The 26758-nt window shown below is 38.2% G+C and overlaps 1 long non-coding RNA gene across 4 annotated transcripts in view; it reads right to left on the reverse strand.

The window, feature by feature from the left end:
* Window positions 1-7378: 7378 nt before the first annotated feature.
* The window catches only part of LOC130153057 (uncharacterized), a 166886-nt gene continuing 147506 nt past the window's right edge, over window positions 7379-26758 (reverse strand). For 3 of the 4 annotated variants that reach the window (XR_008823198.1, XR_008823199.1, XR_008823197.1), the window contains 5 exons: window positions 26561-26654; window positions 24446-24494; window positions 18137-18247; window positions 16533-16630; window positions 7379-7520 (listed from right to left, as the gene is read on the reverse strand). This is a non-coding gene — a long non-coding RNA (uncharacterized LOC130153057). The remainder of the gene's footprint in view (window positions 7521-16532; window positions 16631-18136; window positions 18248-24445; window positions 24495-26560; window positions 26655-26758) is intronic. The other variant, XR_008823196.1, reaches the window with a different exon arrangement.

Consider the following 26758-nt stretch of genomic DNA (forward strand, 5'->3'; position numbering starts at 1 on the left):
CAAGATATGCTGATATTAAAAATAAATCTTTGAATTTCACCTAACCTTCAGTGGTTTACTATGGAGGTCAACAGAGCTTTGTGAGGTCTATTTGAACAATTAGTTAAATCCTGACTATGAAAGAGAGACAAAGTTAGCAGACAGAATGTGAATTTAGAAACATAGGCGGTTATGAAAAGTCATGTTCAGCAATGACACAACTACTTCAAGACAAAAAAAACCCCATGCTTTTGCAACTGTCCTGGATTCTTGCCCCAAGCTGTTTGTTTCAAAGAATCTGTATGGTTGCATAAAGTGCTTCTGAGCTGAGAAGCACCAAAACTAGGATCTGTTGAATTCTGAGCTATTGATGACACAAAGTTAACAAGCCAAATACACCTGCACAGTCAGAAATGTCATTTGCAAAGACCAAAATTTAAGACAGTCTTGGTCTGACAATTCTGTTATGCTTCTCCTGTTTACTTTCTAAAAACTCCCATGGCACTGAAGAATTGATACTGTGATGGAAATAAGGCTCAGGTCATCTACTTCTATGATACTAATAACTAACAATATTCTCTGCCCTAAGTAAAAGTACCTCCAATATTTAATGTACAGTTAAGGGAACGGGCATATTCATAACGGCACGGCTTTTTTCAAAAATAAAGATGTGTATATTTCCCGAATTCAAATTCAAAAAAAGAGAGAAATACAATTTATCAAAAATGCATTTTTCATTAATGTTTCAGCTAGTTCAATAATTTTATGGGGCTTTTTTTCAACAAAAGGAAGCTCCTTAATGTCCTCTAATTCATTGCAAATTATAACCAAAGCAGGCTAGACCCTTCCCCAGAAAAGGTTCTGTCCAGACACCTTTTATTGGAAGTGGAGTGTAGTCAGTGCAGGAGCAATAACATGCTGCCTTTTTCACTATATAGAGTAAATTACAAATTAACAACTTGGTTTTCAAAATTAAAGGTAAAAGCACAAGAAAGCCACTCTAAAGGACACCTGTCACTTTAGAAAACCTGTAATAAAAATGTAATTTTTTGTACCATAGCAACATGCAAGAAAACTACCAGGAGAGTAGGAGAGTGTTTTCAATCAAGGCATTCATTTCTGTCCAGAGCTGTTTTGCATTTAATTTTTTAGTTCACATTAGTCCTATCTGTTTGTCCAGGGCTAATTCAGACTGAGAAGTAGCTATATGTCACTCACTAAACAACAGTATAATTAAAAGTTCTACTGCTACAGCTGGTTTGAAACATTTGAGAGCTTGGGAATTGCAGGGAACTCATATTAAAAATAAAAAGGATGTAATCACAGCCTCCTGTACAGTTTAATGGGCAAGAGTAATTTCATGATTGCAGTTGGTTTGAGCGAAGCACATTGCTCTAATTATGTGTATCGTGTATACACGCAAAGACTAGAATCTATCTATATAATCACAGTGATTTAAAATATTCCTGACTTTCACAATTATAATTAATCTGGACAAACTATTTACAAATCATGAGATCATTTCATACCATGGCATAAGATAGAACTACCTTAAAGATGGACCCCTGCCACACATTTAACCTATCCATTTTTGTGTAGCATCTGGCCTCCTGGATATAAATAGGCAAGCACGCTCATGTCTGTAGCGGTTTCTTTTTTAAACACTGAACAACTAAAGCATGTTTCACTGTTCAGCATATCACTGCTGAGGATGCCTACACATGTTACTCTTTTCTGCGCCATACTATAATTTCTGGAAAAGTCATTCCAGACTGATGTCAGTTTAGGTATATGAAGGCTGCAGACTTGCTCTAATTGTAGTAGTAAAACAAACTGTGCTTGTGCTAATACTTTCCATATTGCATTTCAGGCCACAGTAATTTTTGCTTACTTTTGAGCATAATCGGTTCTGTTAGTTTTTGTATTATTAGAAGAACTGTACTTTTCCCATATAACTCTTACACCAAATTGTTTCAGATAAAGCTGAAACTAGAAGAATCAAATGCTAGCTATTTTGTAAATCACAGCAACAATTCAGGAAACAACCCAAGGCTGAACTTCACCAGCTTTCTATTTCTAAAGTAGAACTACTTTATATTAGCATGTTTAGACTACTAGATCTTTGAGTGATGCTTTTGACAGAACTTTTGCAGATTAGGACAAGTGTGGGTTTTTTAAAAGAGTTCCTCAATTAAGAATGTTTCCATTATGCAAATACACTTTTAAAATTTATTTGTCAAGAAAACTTCAAGTTTTCTGTTTCTCTTCAGCTCTCTTTTAATTAAAAGAACTCTGGGAATTGAAAAAAACGATTCTACAAAGTTCTGATTGCCTCCTGCAAAAGCAAAACCAATGGAAGGTAATCGTGGTCAGTGCCTGTATAAACAGACTGACCTGCCAAATCAAGAGAAATACTAAGAAATATTGAGAAATCAAAACCATAAAAGAGCTAGTGGAAAACCTGGTTTATATTTAGTGGAAACACTTTTATTTTAGCACTTTGAGTTAAACTTTGGAACTGAGAGAGTAAATGAAAGTATTTCTTTTATGCCAGTATACAGGGTATACAGCTGAAATTGTTTCTGCTGTCCAGAAGAGGGGACAGAGGGTTCCTAAAAGCAGCCAGCAGCATTCATTATGAAGCACTTTCAATCATAGAAGTTATCTGAATAATACACTAACAACATGAACTCTACATACCTTGGAATTTTGAGGTAGTTTGAATAAGGGTACAAACTGCATTGATTCAGGCCTGTCTTTATGATATATTTGATCAGAACTTCTGAATATTTCATTAAATTTCCATTCTGATGCCTTATTCCGTGATGCTTCAGATTGTACAACCTTATTTTCATCAGTTGGGAACGGCCTCATTTGCCCTCTAGTAATATCATCAAAATTTGTTTCATTATTCATACTGGAATTATATGATTGAATCACAGAATGTTTTGCACTCATTTTGCTTTCTATAACTTTGGAAATTAAAGTCCTAGATGTTGCCCTATTCTTCAGATTTTGTTCCATGTCACACTAACATTTGATATTTCAGTGATGAACATATTTCACAGCACAAGCAAAAACACATGACATTGAGTATTTTTCATCTGCTTTGTCTACATCAGTACAGGTAGCTGCTTAGCCAAATGCTTTATAAAAGTACTGTGTTTAATTTACAAAAAGCACTATTCAATGAAACAGCAGAATACCCTTTTGGCTTGCCTAACTGGATACATAACAGAGACATCTGGAAAAATTGTCTAATTTCACATTGTAAAATAATGCAGAAAAGTAAGAAGATCTTCCCCTGTTTTCCTTTACTGAGGGTTATATCATGTAGGCAACTATGACCCAGAAAAACATCATTCCACACACTGCTGATGTTATTATAATTATTTTTCTGATTATTACTTAAGAACTTAGTTCTTTTTTCACTTATCTGATATATCCCTTTTGTCATTCCGACATTTCCAGTGAATTCTCTCCTCCAAAACCAAGGAGAGCCTCTCAGGTCAATTTTCAGTTGTTCATTTTGTATTTATTTACAGGTATAGAAAACAGATCTGCTGTGGGTTTGTTTCCTCTCAAGCTCTTTGGGCTAATTCTTTTCCTATCATGGGGCCACTCTGTCTTTATTTAACTTGGTTATATTTAAATTTTGTCCTGTAACCTTTGCCATTATTTTTTCATTAATCAAAAAAAGATGATGTACTATTAATGTGGCTAAATTTTCCATTTAAACAATTCTAACTTGGTGTGCTTCAATACTTAATACATTTGAGATTGCCTAAGATTTTCCCCCCATCAAGACCAAAGAGAAACATATTGGTAAAACGAGCAACTTAAAGATGACAAGCTTACCGTCAGTATTCTGCTCAGCATTAAAACTGGCAACAGCTTAACACTTACTCCACTTTCATACTGATGGACAGTGGAAAATGCAGTATTTTTCTCTCTCAGCCTTTCCTAATTCACTCCATATGTAAGCAGAACTTACCTCATGCACCCAGATTTCTAGCATCCCCTTCCCATGTAGGGGCAGGGTCTCCATAGCAAATAAATTAATAAATAAAAATTACTTTGGTGGTTTGTGGGTTTTATAGACACTCTCAGTCACATATACTCAGAACCACTAAAAATCACTAACTCCCCAGAGAACCAAGATTTAATTTAGATCACACGTTACGGGCCAGACTACAGAGTATCTTTACAATAACAAATTTTACTTATATTCATCAGCAGATGGTAAAACAGCACAGGGAGAAATGCTTGAAGAAAAGAGAGCAGTTTTTCACAGATATAATGGCCACATCAGATATAGACTGTCAATAAAAAGCAAATCAGATATGCATAGAATATTTAATTCTTGCATAAGTAAAGCTTGGGGTTTCAAATTACATTATAGGTGAGACATTTTTTCCTTATGTGTCTAATTCAAAATCAACAGTCAGGTTTATGCTATTCCTCCCTGGGTTTTTTGCTGAATGCCTATTTACTGTGCAAGACAGAAATCAGAAACTTAACACTAGTATGAGATTTGACATATGCAGCCAGAACCAGAATATTTTCTTTTTAGATATGTTACTTCACTGGCCATGGTTACATGTGGCTATGTGGAGAAATAAGAGAAGACAACAAATACCAAAGCAGAACATAACTCTCGTAACTATTTAGCTATTTTTTATACCCATCACTAGCCTTTGGAATAGTTGCAAGACTAATATAGTTTTTACTTTGGTTCATTTCTCTCTGTCTAAAAAAGTATTATCCCAGAGCGATATATGTTTTTCTCCCATTTTAAGAAGGCTGGTTCATACTGGGTTATCTTCCCCAGTTATACTAATGTGCCCTAGCTATTTCAAATCATAGTATATAATCTGGCTGTTCATATTGGGTTATCACTGGACTTTCATTTTATGCACAATCATCTCCTTTGAGGTAAAGAGGTAAAACTTACTCTCCTGCCACACATACATACTTTGCAAGACAGTTCCATGAAAAAACACCCCATTGTTATGTAGTGTAGATTTTCTTGATTTCTATCAGTGTAACACAGCTCTCTCCTGCTACCAGCAAGATCGCTGTAGTCTCTACTACTCCCTCCAAAATGGTAAAGGAATAATTCAGAAAGGACCTTTATTTACGCAGCTTGGAGAGAGAAGTCTACAAGAACTGGTGCTACATGATCTGTTATTCAGATAAAGGACAATTTGCTCATTAAATCATATCAGATAACATGAAACATATCTAGGCTACAAAAGAGTTAATATGTATCATACAGAAACCTTAACCATCAATCACTTGCTGGAAAATTGTCTGTGACACTCTCTGGCACATATACTGCTACCAGTTTTCTATTTCATAGCACTTCATCCATTCATAGGATCCCATCAGACATAGAAGGTAGTCTGCTAAAGTGGTAGCAGAAGACTTACTGAAAGCAGGTGGTGTTGCTAAAGAAATTAGGTTTTATGTATTTTACTTGCTGAAATACAATACATAAACCCGTTTTTTTTTCCCCTGTGATCAACTATAACAGTAATATTTTTCACGACTCATCAACCAACCCTAACCATCTACTAAAAGACAATCCAGTTCTTTGAGTCAATGTTCCTTAGGACAATTTACTACAGATGTGGAAGGAAACCTCAGCCCAGCATGAAAGAAAAGACTTGTTTAACAATTATTTTAAGCATTCATGTGAAATCATAGAGCACATTTCTATCTGTAAACCATGCAAACTTCAAAACTTCATTTGCAAGATACGTGGATGTTTAAGTACACGTCCTGTTTCCGATCGATTCCTCATTCAAAATGTCAAGTGGTCAAAAACACACTTTCTAAAAGGTAGCAAATGAAGACTACTGTGGTCATTTTTGCAAATTAATGTGTGTGTTCACATGGCAGACCTCAGTGGAGAGCAAAGACTACTGCTTGCTATAAATTAAGATTTTAGTTGCACAGTTTACCTGTAGCAGCATGGAGTTCTGGGTAGGTTGATTAAAATAATTTTTGTAACCATCTTGTAGACATACTGTATCTAAAAGTGAGTTGTAAAAAAAAAAATATGCAAAGCAGAAACCTGGTGTGATGTAATTCCTGAACTGGTGGATGTCAAAAATCCAATGTTGCATAAACCGGCAAACTTTTCTGCTCCCTGTCTGTCTTGCATCCTAAGGCTGTGAGCAAGGAGACTATTTCATTAAATACACTGGGGCTTCTAGGCAGAACAATAGTTTGGGGGTTTTTCTTCTCTTTTTTTCCCCCTCCCCCCCATCACTAGTGACTTTTCCTGCCATCATTATATTCGTTAGGAATCAATGAGTTATGCTTTTAATTATTAAAATACATATTAAAAAAAGATGTTATCTACATTAGCATAACACTCAACATCTTTTTGCTGTAATACAAGTGGTTGTTTGGTTATATCTTTTATCTGGGGCCACTCCAAGGAATTACTGCTCATCCCAACAAATGGAGTTACCCTTGAAACTAGCAGGTGCCAGCATCAAAACAAGCAAAATGAGACATGTTCACCCTAATATACAATTACATGGTGAAACGCTGTGCCCTGGGGGCAGTTGACTTGGGTTCAGTAGAAAAGGAGACAAGTTTATGGAAGAGGAATCCACTGAGGTAAAGACACTGGGATACCACATCATTATCTCTGGTTCAGGAAGTCCCTGACCTGCAAATTCTTGACTAGGAGAATATTCTCAGGAAGTATCACTGCCTGCTTCCCTGCTCTCACATTCTTCTGTAGACAGAGGTTTTTATGAAGAGACATGATGTACTGCTAGCAACACAGCCACTCACTCCTAGCATAAACATTCAAGAATCCATGTAGGTCCCTGCTACTGGAGTTTAGCGTTTGCTTCAGTGAAAGCTCTAATGGATTCTTGACATAAAGCAACTTTTTGAGATTTATTGTGGACAGTTGCTGCTAAAAGAAGCTGTAAATTAGAAACTGAGTTTTCCAGGACAGGAGGTAGCTTTTTGTTATGTGTCTGTATGATGCCCACAAAGAGATCCTACAATGAGAACAGGTTTACAGGGACATGAAGTCCCAAACACTTCCAGTCACAGCCTCACTTAACAGGGCATTGTGACCTCTCTTTCTCTAACATTTCTGGGATTGTGGCAAAATTCCTAGTTCCTGTGCTTTTTGTAGTTTCTGTGATTATAACCCCAAGCAGGAATTACAAGGCCACGTTTGGGAATTAGTGTCCATGACTGCTACCATAATACAACAAATACAAAATCCCCAAAACAGTAGCTTGTTAGCAAACAGAAATAAACTTCATAGAGACTGAACCATAATTCTCTCCAGCTAAATGTCTGCATTTGTCATTGCAAAGAAACTGAAACAACAGACTAAACAAAGAGTAGAGTTAACCAGAGTTTTTAATTCTTTAAAAGAACAAGCAGTGTAACCATAGATACTTGCCAGCTTCTTTTGCCATTTCAATAGCACCAAAGACACAAGTGCTTGGAAGAGGAAGGTTGAATATGAACTCACCAAGCCGCAACAACAGCACTTCGACCTGTGGTGCAATAATATGAACAAATGGGTACAATAAAATTAGTTTATAAGGGCAAAAATAGCAACTTGCCATAACATTCAAGCTTTTTCTCCCTTTAAAAATTTCTAGTAAACAAAATATAAAGACGTTAAGAGTTATCCTTCCCCTATTTTCTTTTGTACATCTGTTATCTTCCTGTAGCCAATTTTCTCTGAAAAGTTGATGTTTTGTTGAAGCAAATCCAGTAGCTGTACAGCTGTGCTGCTGTGCAGAACAGCAACCCATTACTCATCATCCTGAGAACCATAATAATTGTCTCTCAATTTCAAGGCTCTCCATACTTTCTTCCCTCTTACAGCATTCCACAGTGCAAGGGGTAATTTTACAGTACATCAGTAACTCCTGCTGTGAATGCAAGGTAGCTCCTTCCACCTTTCATCAGGGAGAAGTTATCTTTCATTTGGCTTGCATTTTCTTCTGGGTAACAGCCTACATATAGACAGCCACTATGCCATAGCTGACATAATGCAAGTTGACATTCTAGCTTCTCATCCTTTCTCAACAGAAAAGGGGAGTGACCTATTATCAACAGAAAAATGGTGCAATTTTAGACTTCTTTTTAACCTTACATACAACCCAGAAAAAACAGGCAACCAGCTCTTTTTAAAGTAATTTTACCACTATTGATTGTCTATAGGCCACGCAAATTTCTTTTAGCATCATATGGTAGAGCGTTTATGTATGCCCAATATCCAAATCTGAATTTTAACCAGCTCATATGCAATTAAATGTAAACCAATACCACTTCCTAGCAGAACTTCACATCAGATACAAATTTGGACCCTGCAATTTGTATTTCTGCTCAATTTTTCCCTTTCCTGACCAGTTTTTTTATTTATATTTCACAGCTGTACTGGACCAAGCAATGGTCACTGGTGAAAAATTATGGGTCTATCAAGTGGATATTGAAAAAGCTTCACAACTTACACTGAATGCACTGCTACTCCTCTAGAGGGAGAAGTTCTTTGTAAGTATTAAGAAATGCAAATATGGACACTTTATTGCTAGTGCTCAAGGATTCTAGGAATGTAGTATCAACAGACCCTATTCATACCATCTGCTGGAGTGAAGACATGACTTTTTGTTGGAATGTCTTCTGCTTTCTTACATCTAAACAATCTCCGAGCATTGCAGACTTCCCTGACGTGAAATTTCAATATAAAGTTGAGTTAGAGCTCCTTGGGTTATCTCATACTTCTGTTTATTAAAAGAGGCCCAAAGATGGCTCTTAATGATTATACTTTTGTTTCATATATGAAACCAATGTACTTTTCTAAAGAAAATGAAGCTCTGGAGATGAGGTATGTTCCAGTTAGTCCTAAAGTAGAACCAAAGTGTTCAAAAATGCCTAAGAGTCCCTGCCTTCAGGTATTGGCAAAACCTGTACAATACTTGTATAGCTTGCTCATCTTGAGTGTTTCTGTAGGAGGTGCTGTATAAACCAGCATTCTGTCAGGTCTTAAAGGCAGTAGGAAGGAGGTCTGGTTAATAACAAATAATGGCACGCAAAAAAAGGTCCATGAAATTCCAGCAGTAAATTTTTCCTTCATGGAACAGAATGTTCTGACTTCCAATCATCAGAAAGTTATCAGTTCTGAAAGGCAATAAGCACTGAAACATACTGGAGAAAATGCGCGGATCAGGGTGAAAATCATTTCCCAAGGGACACATCATCCTCATGCAACCTTTCTTTTATCTGCTTTCCCCTGGGCTCTTCCCTCATTTTTTCTTGCATGCTATTCATTTCCACAGCATTAAAATTACTTTCTGGTTTTCCCAGTTTTCCTTCATTCTCAAATACCATCTCTATAGAAGTATTATTTCAACTTCTGCATCACCACTTCCTCCTCTCAATCCAGCCTCATCAGCTCTTCAGCATTCTTCCTTTTTGCACCAATTTCTTCTATTTTATTTTGTATCTCTCTTCTTTTGCTTTCCATTTAGCCTCTCTTTTTACAATATCAAAGAAAACATGTTGGACCATTTTTCACAACTAAGAACAGATATTCCACTCTGCATCTACTGTGAGTACATCATGTTTTGTGTTGCTGCAGAGACCTTCCCAAGCACTCACACCACTGACGTACATTTGGGTAGATGAAACTTTTCCTGCTTGGCTAATCTTCATCCCCTCCTCACAATCATTTGCCAGATAACTCTGTGCTTACTTTTCCACTCCAAAGCACAGTCTTTGCCAGCAACTTCATCACCATTTACCTGTCTCTCTTGTTAGAAGGCACAGGTTTCCAGCACAGGCTTCTTCCCCTCGTATGATTGCATTAGCACTGTGCTTTTACTACATGTGACAAGACATGGCTGCATACTTTGCTTTTAAGCTAACAAGCTAGTAACCCATCAAAACTTTCATTAGGAGCCTGGCAAACCATTCTCAGTATTTTTCCACATACCACCATGTGTATCTCAACATCTGAGTGGAAAGCCAGTCTTCTCCTGTGGAAGTCTCACCAAGGAGCATTAGACATAGTATTTTAAAGGACTGCAAAGCAAGGTCTAGGAGGAGACATTAGCACAAATACCTAAATAGCTCCTGGGTTTTCTGCATTAAAAGGCACATATATAGCCACAGAAACTGTTCTACTTATCAATGCATTTATGGGTTAGAGAACAGAGAAAGGAAATCATTCAGACCTACTTCTATAGTTATTTTCACAAGTGGATGCTAATTGGGGATGAGTTTGATGTAAATGACCAGGTTGATATGCCTCATACCTTAAATTGGAAGACCAAATTGGAAGCAAACCTTCCCAAGGGCCACCTAGCTTTGTTCAGACTGCCTTAACAAAATGAAGCAACCAAAGACCAATCAGTCTGGCACTGTGTGAAAACTGATGACAACTAATGCAATGTAGATGTGTTCACGAAAATAACTATGTATGCATTTAGGTATGCACAGTATTACACCAAATAAATAAATACACATGGATTTACTTACTTCAGGCCAAGATGATCTTATGTTGTTTTTAAAGAAAGGGGTAATGATAGGATTGCACCAGCAAAGAAGCTGTTACGAAACTGGTGGCAGAAAAGTTGGAAAAGTCCTAGTTTCCCTTCAAAACATTCACACTTTGTCTCCAGTATTTTGGGCTCAAAAGTCTGATTAAAGAAAAGTAGTTTTTAATTAAATCTGCCTCAAGTCTATGTCTCCCTTCAGTACAGACATCTAAATATGTGTATACGTACATATATAGGCATGCATACCTACATAAATGGCACAGCAGTAGAGAAAGTAAAAGCACAGGAGATAAAACCTCTAGATTCTTTCTGCCTCTTAACCACAGTAAGACGTTTCAAAGGCCATCCATCCATCTTAAGAATCTTTTAGTTCTCCATCTGTAAAGTAAGAACATGCGTCTATCTCAAATGTTAGAACCTGATGAGCATTGCATTAATAGGAGTGTTTACTAAAGCTGATCTCTACTAGGAAACACCCACCTATTTCCAGTGCAAAGGAAAACATCTAGCGATATTGTAAAGCTACAGCGAAATATGCTAAGTAGAGGAGTATTATGAATGTTTATAGGATCTGGAGAGAGAGAGAGATCCAGGGATGCTTTACAAATAATTTATTTTCAGTCACTTTAAAACTGTTTCCATTCATATAGTCATCAGAAGAAATGAAATATATTGTACAAACGATTAAGATAAAAAGTACTCCTCACTTAGGTATAGTCGTACTGTCAGGTTTGACGTTACTATAATACATCATTGCTCCAAAACCAGAAGACAAATAAGGCTGGTTCAGACTATGACTGTCTTCCTGAAGCAGTCAGTTGTAGAAAGACCTTCTTTAAGCATCTTTTACAGACTTTTTTTAGCCTGCAACATAAGTTGCTTGTACGTGCATCTCCTTTCAATGAATGTAATTTACTATTTGTGATGTCAAAAGAGTATTTTTACACTATTTGAAGTATTATTAATGGGAGAAAAGAAACTGTGTCTCTTTCATATATGTCTTACCTTACAAAAGTAGAAAGAGGGTATAGTTCCCAACATGTGATACTCCATGTTTCTGAAATTACAGTCCTTCGAGAGTTGTTTGGCATTAAATTAAAACCACTAACAAATTGCTAGTGGTAAAACATTGCATGAACATTGTTTCTTGCAAAATATTGGAAATAACTATTGTAGCATTACTCAACAGTTAAGCAACCTCTGTTTACTGTAAGTATTAGCTCCTTGAACAACGTGTCCTGCATACGTAAATTCATTCCCTTTGGATCCAAACTCCCAACTCCTAATACTTGGATCACAAAAGTGTGGATCCACAAACAGAAATATATGAAGAAGTCCTCTTGCTAACTGGTCTAATGTACACAGCTGGAAGAAACTGCTTACTTCAAATAAATAAGTTAATAAAACATGGCTAAACAGAACCATGTTTATTTTTCAAATATTTCCCTGCAAACAGTTCTAAAGGATACATTTTGTTTAGTGAAAAATATGATTTTGTTTTGGCCGTTGCATACATCTGACAATCAAATTGTGTAGTGACTTATCTTAGGGAAAGTAAGTAGAACGCTGTCCATCCTACATCCCAGAATCTCTTTATGGTCAATGCAACTTCTGCTTGAGCAAAAGAGGATTAACATGTTCCTATCTCTCTACGTCCATGATGGAAACAATATACTGTGAAAAGAACTGAAAAATTTGAAATATCTCCCCAATCATCAATGAGTTCAGCACTGTGACAGAATATAAACTCATTAAATTTCTTTCCCTTTCCTCTATATAGAACTAGATCCAGCAAACTAAACTTTGGCTCTTCTTGGAAGGCAGGATTAAACCTAGGATTGGTTCCATACTCTCTCCAGCACACTTCCGTAGTGAGGTACAGTATTGACTTGTAACCTTACAAGTCTTGACTTACAGCCTTGAGTTGTAACCTTAAGTCCAAATTCCGCGTTTTCCTATCTCAGGTTTTTTAGATTGTTCTCTTTGTCTTTTGTAAGGATGGGCTAGAGAAGTCCTCTGGATTGAAATCTTTCCAGTTCAAATCTGGCCTTACGACAGAGCTGATACTGGCTCTCCTCTGAACTTCAGGTTCATTTCTAATGGTCCTTTCCCATTTCATTCCAAACATGCATTGGGACAAATAAACAAGAAGTGGTGACTTTTTATACAGGTGTCTGCATTTTTTATATGTTTCCTTCTTTTAAACCATCGCTACATGAAGCTTATCAAATACAAAAGTAAAAATCTTAGAGGAGAGCTTGTTATTAGTTACTTCTAGTGTGGTTGACAACTAACATGCAGAAAATTAATTTCGTTCCTACGTTAATCCCAGAAGCTTAACAAAACTGGAATTTGGGAAGGAGCACAACTATCTTCACTGTAAACTGAGAGGAAAGAATGTCACAACACATTTAGCACATACTACGCCAGCAGTAGTAAAGCAGAGATGGGAGTTAGCACCTGCTTAAAAAGAGAAGCAAACTAACACTGGGAGTTGGGGGGATTTCTCACTAAACTACAACATATAGAAAGTAGGTCACTTTTATTCTTTTGAGAATGAGAAAAAGAAACAAAATTCTGAATTATATATGAACCATTACATTTAACTTTCTTCGCCTCCAGCAGCTCCCAGGAGCCCTGCAGAGAGAAAAATCCAGATTTTATGACTCTGGCAATTATCTAAGTTAATACCATAGAGTTCTCCATAACCATTTTCATGATAGTTAAGGGTCTGTCAAGCTTTTTATTTTACTCCTCTTTACACTTCTTCCAATACCCCTTGCCCCTGATTTAGTGTTTGCCTGTAAAAATTTACTCCAGATATAACTTGGCACACAAACATCTTACAAACAGGCTTTAGCTAAAATAAATTTTGACTATATCTGCAATTTAACTTATTTAGCTCTCTTGCCAGGTGTTGCTGACAGGAAAAAGGGTCAAGTTCAAATATCTGAAGGGTCATCTTAGAATTAATAAACGGCTCAAGTGCTGCACCCAGAAACCTGGGAAAACTAAGTAACGTCCCTGTGTTACCTTAACAGCCAATTATTTTCCATTCTGAAACATGGAGTCTATGTACAAAAGAAGCAAAACTTTATATGGGGGAAAGGAGAACTGCAGCTTGATAATACACGACAGAAAACACGGCTATCTATAAACAGGAATAGCAAAGCTATCTGATAGTAGAGTTGAATTTAGGAGTTGCATTTTGTTGAGTATAAAGTAGTAGGCTAAATGTAAAAAACTGATTACAACACTTCCATGGAATAGAAGAAACACTGGAGGTCAGCACCCAAAACAGAGGCCTAGAAAAAGAACCAACCACTGCAATTTTCCTTGGGGACTAAGTGCAAATTCAGGGCAATGATCATTGTTCAGTGGCACTACACACAAAGGATGAGAAAGGACAAAAATACAGGCACACATATACCCAGCAGCAGGAAAGACCCAGAGACAACTAGAAAGCACGTAGGATGAACCTGATAAGGAAATTAAGCAAGAAAGAGGAGTTTAGGGTAGACCATTGTCTCAGGAGAGTATTAAAGCAACAAGCCTCTCATGTTTACTTCTTAATGGTATTCAGGGAAATGGGAGTTCATAAATATAGACAAAATTGCAACAAAGAATGATTACATTTCATCACCAATTTGCAAAAGCGTTCCCCCAAGATATCATCAGATCAGCCAGGCTTAAAAAGAGTGAAAAACCTTCAAAATATCCCAGCCGCCTTGCACCTGAGTCCCACCTCTCCCAGCACCAACATCTTTGTAACAGCATCTCCCCTTCACCTGCTGAGAACCACATTAGTGCCAGCATAGGGCTGGAGTCTAAAGGCAAATTCTAGCAAGTCTGTTCCCATGGGAAGTGCCTCCCTGATGTGGTGTTAAGACTCTGCTGTAAAATGAAGCCAGAGAGAAGTCAGGGGCACTGGTGTCACAGGCTTGACACCCTCTTCACCCGTGTCAGCCATCAGGGCTCAATCCCAATTTCTCCAGTCCTTGCAGCCTTGAAAAGTTAATTAGCTCCAAAGGCCTTAAACATAGTCTTCACCATCTGGGGGTACTGGCTTGCCACAAAGCTTTAGTTCTGTTACAGTTCTCTCAATCTAAAGCCATTTTACTTAAGAAATGTGGTATTTTCTTATGTTACTACTCAGCATGTGGCATATGGAAGATGACAGCAGAGGTTAATCTTGTGAGATCCAGAATAATAAAGAGAACACAGTCTACAAAGAGACAAAATATGGGTGAGAAACAAAGGAAATCATCAGCATGGAGTGATGCCAGCTACCAGGTATGGTGGATTTCCAGACAAAATCCATGTGCAGGCATTAAAACTGAAAGCAAGAACTAAGCCTCCATGAAAATTTATAACGGAAGATGAGAAATATCATTTTTATAACATTGGGGAGGGTAGGTGTGCTGGGGGGCAGGGTAGATAATCAGGACACTCCTGTTGGAATAATGCCCCAAATGCTGGAACAGATCATCAAAATATTGAATAAGTCCAGAAAGAACAGTAGGCAATAAAGTGTTTTGTTTTGCCTTTACCTGAATAAATATTTGTACTGAATAGTGAGAAAAAAATGTTTATACTGCAAAGCTCACATTCTTGGTACCCACATGTAATCTCAGAAAGAATGAAAGCACGATCATTTTTACATTTTTAAGGCAATAGACCTAGCCTTAGAAACATACCACTCAATGGAAAAGCAGCTAAAGTGAGCAGTGAAAGGAATATAATGACAATGTATTGGGACCGCACAAGGGTTTAGACTCCAAACTAAGCAAGCAGTATGGAGAATGCAGGTAGCGTGTATTGTAGGTGCCATCTAACACATATGCTGCAGATAACAATTTGACAGAAAAATTAATGGCCAGCCTATAAACTGCAGTGACAGAAACAGAGGAAGCAGAACCAATGTACCACTGATACGCCAGGAAAAACACAAGCATCTATCCTTGCTGTTTCTGAGACCATTTGGAAAGACCTCCACTGAAGGGAAAGCAATCTGTAGCGTCAGTTAGCAGATGCAGAGATTCTTTATGTACATTTATTACAGAAAAAGGCAGACAGACATTCAGCTGCCATTTTTGCTGTTATGTTATTAAGTCAGCAATCAATCCAAATCAAGCTAGATGGCAGAGCCACCTGCACTTCAATTCCAACCACATCATGGATTTGCAAGACCAGGTGCTGATGAGGTGCAGTAAAACTGTTTCAAGAGCAGTAGGTTAAAGTAAGTGTTGATAAGAGGCCCATGAAACAAGTGATAATACCTCTTGGATTCAGTACGAATGACAAGATTGGGTTTTATACTTAAAAGGGACCATAATTCCATTGGATTCAGTAGCTGACACCAGGAAATAGATAAATACTTCACAACTGAGAACAGGCATGCCAGACATAATTCAGGAAAGGACAGCTCTTGCCAGAGATAAATTCCAGTTCTGAATGTGTATGATGCAGCATGAGGTGTGCAGAAATTACAGTGATCTTTATAACAGAAGGAGAGTTCATAACTTTGCTCAATCCCAGCTTCAACTGGGAACAGATTGGAGCAGACCTACTCAATTTTATTGATGCAACTCCACGGTCCAACTACACCACTCCAATTTCTGAGAGAAAGACCACCTGAAGGAGAGTCAGACAAGAAGTCTGATTTGGAAAATGAAAGTTTGTCACAGCTAGCAGACTGTGCTCAAAATGCTAGTTTGTTAAACCTTTTCATGCTGTAGTGTTTAAAATTGTGATTTTTCACATCTTATGCAACTACTGCAGTCAGAAAGACGACATTAAAAGAAAGGCATGGTCCTTATATTATGCGTGTCCACAAAAGATGGGACTATAAAGACAACAACACATATCACACAACTCACAATAAAGATAATGAATTTGCAGCTCTAAAATCTTAAACTTGTTCTGTCTTGTTCCTGATTCGTTTTAATCTTGTACCACCTCCTATTTATTAATATATTGTTTAAAAAAAACCAAACACACCTCTTTTTGATACAACCACTTTATTCTTGAAGGTACCTTCATGTTTTCAGTCACTACCTGTGTAAGACAGGAAGCAGAAGAAACACACTTTTCCTTCCCTAAAGGTACAAGAATATAGGAAATGATCAAGATACAAAGCTGTGCTCTGTTTTCCTCACCTAATTATCTGTGGCAGATGAGCACCACATGAAAACAATGCATAATTCACGTACATCTTAACTGCTGTTCAAATGTTACTTTAGTAGTACTCAACTGATTTATGACACCGGCCAAGCCCCACAATAGAATATGATATATGTTGCGTGTTACAAGCAGACCAGATCAGCCAGATCACAAGCTGTTAAAGAAACCCCAGTTTCACCCCAATAGCCTCAGAGGTGAGGCAGATTAGTAATACTTGCATATTATACAGAATATTTTCTTCTAAAGAATTTCAGCAGCTCCTCAGCACAGACTAAACCTTTCATCATCAAACGTGACATTATTATTTTGCCTCTCGATGCAACTCTAGCTAATATGCCAAAAGGAAGATAGAAGTTTTCTTTCCCTCAAGCCAGCAAACACATCACCCATGACAGCACAGCGTAAGGAGAGGTGCAACACTTCTGCCCAAGCACATTCCGCTGTCGTTTTACTTGTGAGTTCTTTAGTCAAAACAAGATGCCCTTGGAAGCGATACGCTGTATGGTTCTGGTGATAGGCTTCCATTACCTTCATGTATTGAAAAAGCCCAACGTGTTTTAACGGTTTAAAATTAGTAATAACAACCCTGCCTTCTCCCAATCTGTTGAACATTGTATAAAGGTCACAACACTGCTGATGCCCACATTTTTTGTTGTCTGTTTTACACAGCTGAGTACAGATAGAGTGACTCATAACAGCCAAATTCTGAGATCAGGCTCTAAGCAACTATGACATCAGATGCTGCCAAAAGACATTTGATTCCTCTATTGTGAAATGCCAGGTTGGTTCTGGGAGATGGTGAGAAGCCAACTCTAGTTTAGCAAATTCTATAGTGAGCTATTGTTTGATACTAAATACAAGATCTCTCCTGCTGCTGCTGCAAATCACAGGGCATCCAAGGACACATCTAAAACTATTGCCACTTTCTACTGTGTTTGCAAAATACTGCAACAAAGCTTCGTGCATCCAGACTATAGAAAGTGTCTGTGAGAGAATGGAAACCCAGATCTCGTTCTCAGGAGTAAGAATTAAGAAGCTGAATCTCCTATGTAAAAAGAGTTAGATATTTTTAAGAAGAGTTTTATGCTCTGCTCTCTTCCGCACCTTGGTTCCCCCAAACCAAGTAATCATCATGTCTCATTTCCTCCTGCAAACTTCTGACATTATAAAAGCCAAAAGACATTGTAATTTGAAGGTCTCATTATCATCAAAGAAATCCTAGTGCACAGGTATTTTTTATTTGCTAAAAAAAAGCACATTGCAGAAGATACAATTACTTTGTTCTTCGCTGGTGATCCCAGACAATAAAGCAAAAGAACTGACACATCAAAATCTAATTTCTCTGCGTAAAAAGGTGACCGTGAACATAGTTTGGAATTCACTGGAATGAGAAGCTACTGACATTCTTCTCTGCTTTTTACCTCAGTCTTGTGGCCCTTCCAGATTCAGACTGACCAAGCATGTCCAACCAGTGTTCACCCACGGATAAAGCCATCTTCCAGAGGCAGAGGTCTGGGTGGAGTTCAATTGGCCTTGGTATAACGAAGACAGGAGAACAGTGAGGCATTGAATAAATTCTCACACGTACCAAGGGGTACGCCTATGTCTTTCATGAAACGGGAAGAACAGAGTGAAGAGTCTTGTTAGGTATATCACTGGAGGTAGATTCCCAGGAATGGTCAGCAGTTTTGAATATGATACAGAAGCCCAGGACAGATTTTTCTGGTGCTGTCACATTTAATACCCTCCCCTTTTTTCTTCAGGTTCATTCTGATGAGAAAAATACTTGCAATCCAGTTGAACCTTCCAATAAACACAGAATGACTAGTCTATGTCCTGAGTAGCTACAAGTTTGTCTGCAGTCTGACATTTTGCAACTTTTTGCATTTATTCCTGAGCAATACGGTATTTCTATTATGTCTGCATGTAATTTAAAGGACCAAATCGTTCTTCCTGACTCCCTAATATTAATTTGAATTCCTAAACGGAACTATTGCTGATTTCAGCCAATAAAGGTCCTGTCCTAAAGTATGAGTAATGACACAGTGGCCAATTCACTATATTCACAGCAAAAGCAGTAAAAGATAACTGAGGGCAGCTTTAAGAAGCTGCTTAAAGCTGCATAGTCTGTGCTTAGTAGACATGGGGCTTGCTTGATTGGCAACTGGGCAATTTATATTGCAAGACAGCTCATGGTGCATAACATATTATGCTTTTAATTGGCTTATTTTCTCTCAGTTTTGACTTTGGGTAGGGGTTGTGCAAAAGGAAAAAAATACTCAATTTGATACCCATCTTGTCTGATTATAGTGCTATGGGAAGCCATCATGAACTCAATAAAGGGATGTGGAAAAGTTCTCAGAATGCAGAGTACCACATTAATCTTACTAGAGCAGTTGTCTTCTCTTTTTAATCATGTAGTAAGGTGACAAGGATAGCAACTGTTTTGCACTGAAAAAAGCAGCATTCAGAAAATTCCAATAGCATTTATGCTTGTTCAGATATGCCAAATATTTCATCTTTTTTTTACAAGACGAATTTATAAAGACCCTCCCATATTACATTTGATCAGATCAAGCATCCAATTCACCCAGCAGCCATTCCTGATGGCATTCATAAGTGGATTCCCAGGAAAAAGCATGAGAAAACTGTAATATACAACAGTAATGGCCCAGAAAATTTTTGCAGCCTCCAGGGATTTGTGGCTGAGGAATTCCTGAACCAGAAGCAGCACCTCTATCTTTAGTAGCTCTCAGTGGTTTCTTCTCTTCATGCAAGGCCTTTTTGCATCTGCATGTTTTAACTGTCCACAACATCTTGTGACAAGGATCTTGACAGCCTAACAATTAAATGTGGGGGTTTTTTCCCCCCTATTTTGAAATTGCCACTTCCTGGTTTCACTGTATATATCCTAGTCCTTTCTATAATTCTTCACAGTAAAATTTTACCTTATGGATTCACTTCTGTGCCTGGGAAGATCATGGAACAAGTCCTCCTAGAAGCTATGCTAAGGCATATGGGGACAGGCAGGTGATTCAAGACAGCTAGCACGGATACACCAAGAGCAAGTCCTGCCTGACCAATCTAGTGGCCTCTATGATGAGGTGACTACCTCAGTGGACAAGGGAAGGGCTACGAATGTCATCTATCTGGACTTCTGGAAGGCCTTTGACACAGTTCTTCACAACATCCTTCTCCCTAAATTGGAGAGATAAAGATTTGATGGATGGACTGCTTGGGGGATAAGGAATTGGTTGGATGGTCACACCGACAGGATAGTGGTCAAAGGCTCATTGTCCAAATGGAATCAGTGACAAGTGGTGTCGCTCACGGGTCTGTTTAATATCTTCATCAATGACATGAACAGTGGGATCAAGTGCACCCTCAGCAGGTTTGCAGACACCAATCCAAGTGTTGTGGTTGATATTCCCAAGAGATGGGGTTCCATCCAGAGGGACCTGGACAAGACCAAGAAGTGGGCCAATGTTAGCGTCATGAGGTTCAACAAGACTAAGGTCCTGCATACCGATTGGGGTAACACCTGGCATCAATATAGGCTGGGGGATGAAGCGATTGTGAGCAGCCCTGTGGAAGACCTGAGGGTACTGATGGATGAAAAGCTGGACATGAGCTGGCAACGGGCACTCACAGTCCAGAAAGCCGACCATATCTTGGGCTGTATCAAAAGAAGCGTGAGCAGCAGGTTGAGGGAGGTGATTCTCTCCCTCTACTCTTCTCTTGTGAGACCCCACCTGCAGTACCGCATCCAGCTCTGGGGAACCCAACGTAAGAAGGACATGGACCTCTTGGAGCAGGTGCAGAGGAGGGCCATGAAGATGCTTAGAGGGCTGGAGCACCTCCCCTATGAAGACAGGCTGAGGGAGTTGGGGTTGTTCAGCCTGGAGAAGAGAAGGCTCTGAGAAGACCATATTGCAGCCTTTCAATACTTAGAGGGCTTATAGGAAATACGGGGACAGATCTTTTAGCAAGTCTTGTAGTGACAGGACAAGGGGTAGTGGTATAAACTAAAAGAGAGTAGATTTAGACTAGATATAAGGAAGATATTCTTTTACGATGAGGGTGGCAAAATACTGGCACAGGTTGCTCAGAGAGGTGGTAGGTGCCCCATCCCTGGAAGCATTCAAGATCAGGTCAGACAGGGCTCTGAACAACCTGATCTAGTTGAAGATGTCCCTGCTCATCACAGAGGGCTTGGACTAGATGACCTTTAAAGGTCCCTTCCAACCCGAAGTATTCTATGATTATATACAGAATAACTTAGTATTGCCAGCAAACTAAGACACCTCTAGATTTTTCCCTCATTTCCAGACCATTTATTAATACTTGGAGCATTGCTGACTTCAGGACAAATCCCATGGAAACTTCACTGGTAACCTCCTTCCTCTGTGAAAACTGACCGTTTATTGCTGCTTTCTGTGTTTTAATCTTATCCTCTGACTTCTTAGATTCTTTTAAAGTTTTTAGTAAGTTATAAACCAAGTAGGTTACATCAGCCATAATTTCTTTATCCACAAGCTTATTGGCTCCTCGGAATGCTACTAGATTTGTGAGGCATGACACCCCTTCACAAATCCATGTCAATCCTCTGTCAACATACAATATTAATTTCTGTGTCCACTGGTTCTTCAGAACAATCTTTTTACACAAAACAGTAACCTAGCTCACAAGTTTCTCTAGAATCCTTGGGTGTACTATCATGTACTGCTGATCATTATTATCAATTTCTTCTTTAACCAGTTCTACCAAAACCAGCACCATGGAATCTAAAAGCATCTTGGAAACAACGTGCTTCGAGTTCCCAAGTCCTTATGCAATCACAAGGGTACGATTATAGCCAGGTAACCAATAGCTATAGTGAAACCTAACACAAATTAATGGGATTTGGTGAAACAGGTGTTCTTATCATTGATGATCATGAAATACTCAACACGATAATGACTTCTTCAAGCCTTATTTTCTACACTCAAAAGGTAAATCAATTCTAACCTAACCTGAAATGTAATTGTAGTACTCCTACGTGAATATGTGAACATGAAACATTAGCTGTTGATACCATCCCTCTTCCTAAACTTTCAGCTCAAAACTTTTCCTTCCCCAAACATGAGATAAACCCAAACCATAACCCTACTTAATATATGGGCAGTAAACTAATTCTTGCAGCTAAAATATATTAAAGGCACTAGCTGTATCATCAGAAGCAGTGTTTCTAAATCTCCATCCTCCCCACACAGGTGAACAAACTCTATAAAAAAACACCTGAGTAACAGCATTTGCCCTCCATAAAACAACCTGCTGCTTCTCCCTGAAGCAATTCCAGACCTAGTGACAAGCTAGGCTCAACGAGCATTTTCTTCTTAACTTTACTCCTGTTTTTAACCAGAAACTGAAATCTAACCAAGTGACTATTTCATAAAGAAAAATCAATTGAGATTCATTAGCAAACAACATTCATTCTAATCTCCATTGGTCCTAAACAATCCATCAGTGAGCTTGGCTGATGAAGCCTCCCTCTTTAAAGTCATAATGAAACTCTAAAATTTATTAATTCAAAGTGAGCGATTTGTATAGTAAATCCGAATATAAGGCATTTGTTTCCAATTACGCAATCTGTCATTCTATCTCTGACAGTCTTGCAGAATGCAAGAATAAAAATGCTTTCTACCTTCTTTTCTGAAAACCCGATTCTAGCCCTAGCCCTAAAATTAACACATACTGTAGAGAGAGGATGGATCTGTACTGGAATACCTAATATGAAGCATATGCTCCTGCCCACGCCATACTACTCTCTCTGACATGTTTTTTCCCAGTTCCCCAGCCTTATCCCAGACCTTCCTTAAATAGAATACGTGTCCAGGAATACTGAAAATAAAATATTTGCTTATGACTACACCAGCTACCTTTTGAACCCTTATAAATCCAGCAATAAATTAGACTTGATACAGCCTTCCTTCCTGAAACCCTAACTCTATCTTTCACTAGTTCCTACAGAAAATTTATTCAACCCCAGTGATATCAGCATTCTTATTCCTGCCATTCAAGTGGATCTGACATTAAAACAGGTCTCAAGGTTCTTTTTTTCTTTCAAATTTTGAATCTAACTATAAGGTTACCTATACACAAAAGCCCTACAGGAAAAGTGAACGTTACATATTCCCTCTTCCATTCCTGATGGCCAGGCATGTATCTCACTATAAGATAAGCTTTTCAAATCTTATTTTCAAATTTTATTAAAAAATTAACATCTGATAATCAGTACTCCAGAATAAAGTTCAAGAACTGGTGAATTAAATCGTAGTGGCTATTCAAAGGACTCTTCCAAAAGGTTAAAGAGAAGTTAAAGAACAGCATTAAGGCACTGGGTCTGGCAAAGCTCTTAATATAAGCACATTGGCCAATGTGTATGACTAACCTTCAAACAATGAAATAGTGTTTAGCACTGAACAAGCCATAAATAAAGATAATGCTTGCCCCATGAAACTCACCATCTAAAAATGAGCATTGAAGAAGACAGGATGCTGTAGAAGGCTTAAAAAGGGACACTAGCAGTGTGATCTCATTGCAAGTCTGCCTGACCCACTTGATTAAATAGATGTTGAAAGTAAAGAGAGTATTTAACTGATATTGCTAAGTATTAACATGCCCTACAAAGACATGGTTTAAATGAGATAGCAGGATATGGTATATCAAAATCAGATGTTAGTTTGCACTTGGAGCACTTGGTAGGCAATCCAAAGATGGGAATGAAAGATAGAGGGGGATGTGAGAACCTCCATGTATTATCTATGCCTTTATTCATTAGATGGAAAAAAGGTACATTATATTCAGCAACAGATTTGTGGTTCTGGCACATATACAGCCAGACTCAGCTATGTTGCCACATCATTCTGCATTATACATCCCACAGTGATGATGGAAACTGCCGACAAGGTGGCTGTAAAAGACTGGTCAGTCTTTTACTTTGACTGGATAATACCAACCAAGTATCTCTGCTGCTAGCATCTGCCATCCCAGAAATACCTGTTTTTAAAGGGGTTCTGAAACAGCACTAAAGACTGCACTACACATTATGTGTAGGCAAAACTGCAAGCAAAATTTTGGAAATTTCTTGTTGAAACTATGGCTACCAGGATGCCATTTAAATTACCCCAAGCTAACTCAGGTGGCAATTTAACTGTAAAAATGTGGATGAATTACAGAGAAATATGTATATAACTAATGTTATCTTTGCCTCAATCTTTCTCTGTAATATTAACATTTTTCCCCAAGATAAATGTGTATTTTATCACACAGAATAATTCATAATATTAGAAAAAAGTAAAGCCAAATTCAACTAGAAAGACAGAACTCCATCCAAACCACTTACACTGAAACACTAAGCATGCCCTTCAAGAATAGCTTCCATGGTCTTGTGAGGAGGGGAAGCAATTTATCACTGAATCCAGCTCTTAGGTATCTGAACATAATTTCACATTTCAGAAGTGAGCTCTGTGACTTTCTTTCACAGGTTAAAAATACTTGTTAAAGCCATCTATACTGTTGCTAAGAGAAATGACATGTTTGGCAAGGATATGTGAGTGATAGCTGGAGATTCTTGAAAATAAAGTAGATTTGGCTTACAGGTTGTTTTTTTTAATTTACTTCAGAATCTTTAGTAATAGTTACCAATAAAATGCAAACCATTACATAACACGAATTCGGTATATACTCACCAAAGGATTTCTAGATCTTCTTCAGAATCTTCCTATGAAGCCACAGCAGCTGAGATAGAAATACACGATTGAGATCTAACTTTTAAAAACAGTTGCAGAAATGTAAAATAAATATCTTCCATTTCATATATGGATTTAAACACAGCTTTCCTCCCGCAATAGAGAACACCAAGCCAGATTCTCAGCTCTTCACAGCTCTCTACGCCAGTGTGCCTTGTGTGTTAGTCATTCAGATTGCTCTTAACATACACTGGAATAAGTGAGCTGGGATTTAGGTCTTATCAGGCTCATTTCGTGGGAGAACATGACTAGAAACCAATTCCACAGGTTATACATTTCTATGAAATCCTTAAGAAAATTAAAAGTCTGTTTTTTCTATGCTGTTTGGAAGAGAAACCTGATGTTACTGAAATACTCCATATGATGTTAAATGGTACTATAGAAATCTGCAGAAAATGACTTAAATGAAATTGTTACTTCAAAACTCTAAGATCTGAAACAGTGAAGTTCTAAACCGTTCCTTGACTCGAAGCACATGACTGTTTCCACCAGCTTCACGTGGGTTTCCTTGATGGTTTAAGGTGAAATGCAGAGTATGGCAGGAAAACAGGCTGGAGTTTTCAACAGCCTGAAAAGGCAGAGAACCTAAACTGGAGGGAAAATATCTCTCTGAAGATGAAGGGCAAGATTCTCAATTGATGTACATCTCTGCAACTTGGCATCAGTGAAGCTATGCTGATTTACACCAGCTGAAAAATCTGGAAGGGAACAATGCACTTTTTGTTTAATTTTTATGATGCTCATTGGACTAGGCCACGTTCATGCCCAGTGCTCTGAAGTTCAAAAGCAGTCCTGCAACTGGGTTCTTAGCACTAACATCTCAGACAGCCCTTTGCATTCTTTAAGTGTTACATTGAAAAGCCCTGATGTTCTGTAAACATTATTGTCAGAAGAAAACAGCTACAAAACTTTTGATAGAAAGAGTGGAGTATTGCTTAGGATTTTTACGCATTCAGACGCCAAACTTCTTTAAGAACCTGTGCATTACTTGTAGACATGACCTCAGCTAACCCAAAGAAAGCCACAGGCACGTCTCCTTTCCCTATTGGCAGCTACTTTAATTGGCAAGTTCACAATGAGCACTTTTGTTTGCATCCTAAACATGCAGAGCACGATTAAAATGTTTAATACTTTCATCCTGAAAGTGCAGCAATTAATATGTTGGGGTTTTTTTGTAGGCCAAATCATTACACATTTAAATAGCATCGTTCAAACACTTAAGGAACTTGTTTTACAAGGACTCAAAAGGTTCCCCATTTAAAATTATACAGATATAGCTTGGTTTAAAAATAGACATTTTGTTTGTTTTCCACTCAGTTGCTCTACTATTTGGTGTTCTTTCCTTGCACATGTAGTCTCCGAGTATTTTACTACCCCCTACTGCATGGAAAGAAAACTGTGCAACACTTTGCTGTGGACTATACGCTGCTAACACCTCTTGAGACCTCCCCATCAGCTGGAACACCAAGGGGATAGATTCAGAGTCGCTGAAGCTACAGGATCCTGGTTAGGTTGCCACATGAAGTTCTTAGTGGCTATGGTGTGGATAACAGAGACCAAAGTTTTCTTGAGAGCTCTGAGATAGTAGACCATTACGGGAGTAGCATGGTTACTAGGTTTGTATAGTGCATATCATCACATATCCAAAGCAACTAAAAGTGCTTTGTGAAGCAATGAGTCAGATCCGGGTTGTACAGTAACCACACACAGGGATTTATGTTTTCAGGAACTATGTGTCCAAGAGCAGCATATTGTTATAGAGGTCTCTGGCACTAAATGTGTTGGGTAGCCACTGAATCAGACTGAACACCTCTAAAGCCACGTGAATAACATTTGGTGTACTACTGTGTACCAGCACAACCCACATAATATTTACTCTCTTGGGCTGCTATGTGATGTGAAGAAATTCCCCACTCTCAACTCAGCTGAACCTCACTGTCTCTCTTGGTAAAGGGCATAACACTAGATCGCCTATTGCACTTGCACAAGAAAATGCACACTCCACATACAATCTGTAGGTCAAATAAAGCACACACTCAAATCTTGCTCACCCACCATCAGAAGCCAGAGCTGATCACTCCTCTTCCATTTCCTTCACAAGCTGATTTGCCAGCAAATATCCTTGTTCTTCTGCCATCAGCTCCCCATGCTGGAATAAAAGGAATTTAAATTTGTGCTCAGTGGCATTTCCTCTCCCACTGCAGTTCACACTGGGTTAACCTGATGTTCACGCTGGGTAAACCTATTTCAAAC

The sequence above is a fragment of the Falco biarmicus genome, chromosome 7 (genome assembly GCF_023638135.1).
Source record: "Falco biarmicus isolate bFalBia1 chromosome 7, bFalBia1.pri, whole genome shotgun sequence".
NCBI lineage: Eukaryota > Metazoa > Chordata > Aves > Falconiformes > Falconidae > Falco > Falco biarmicus.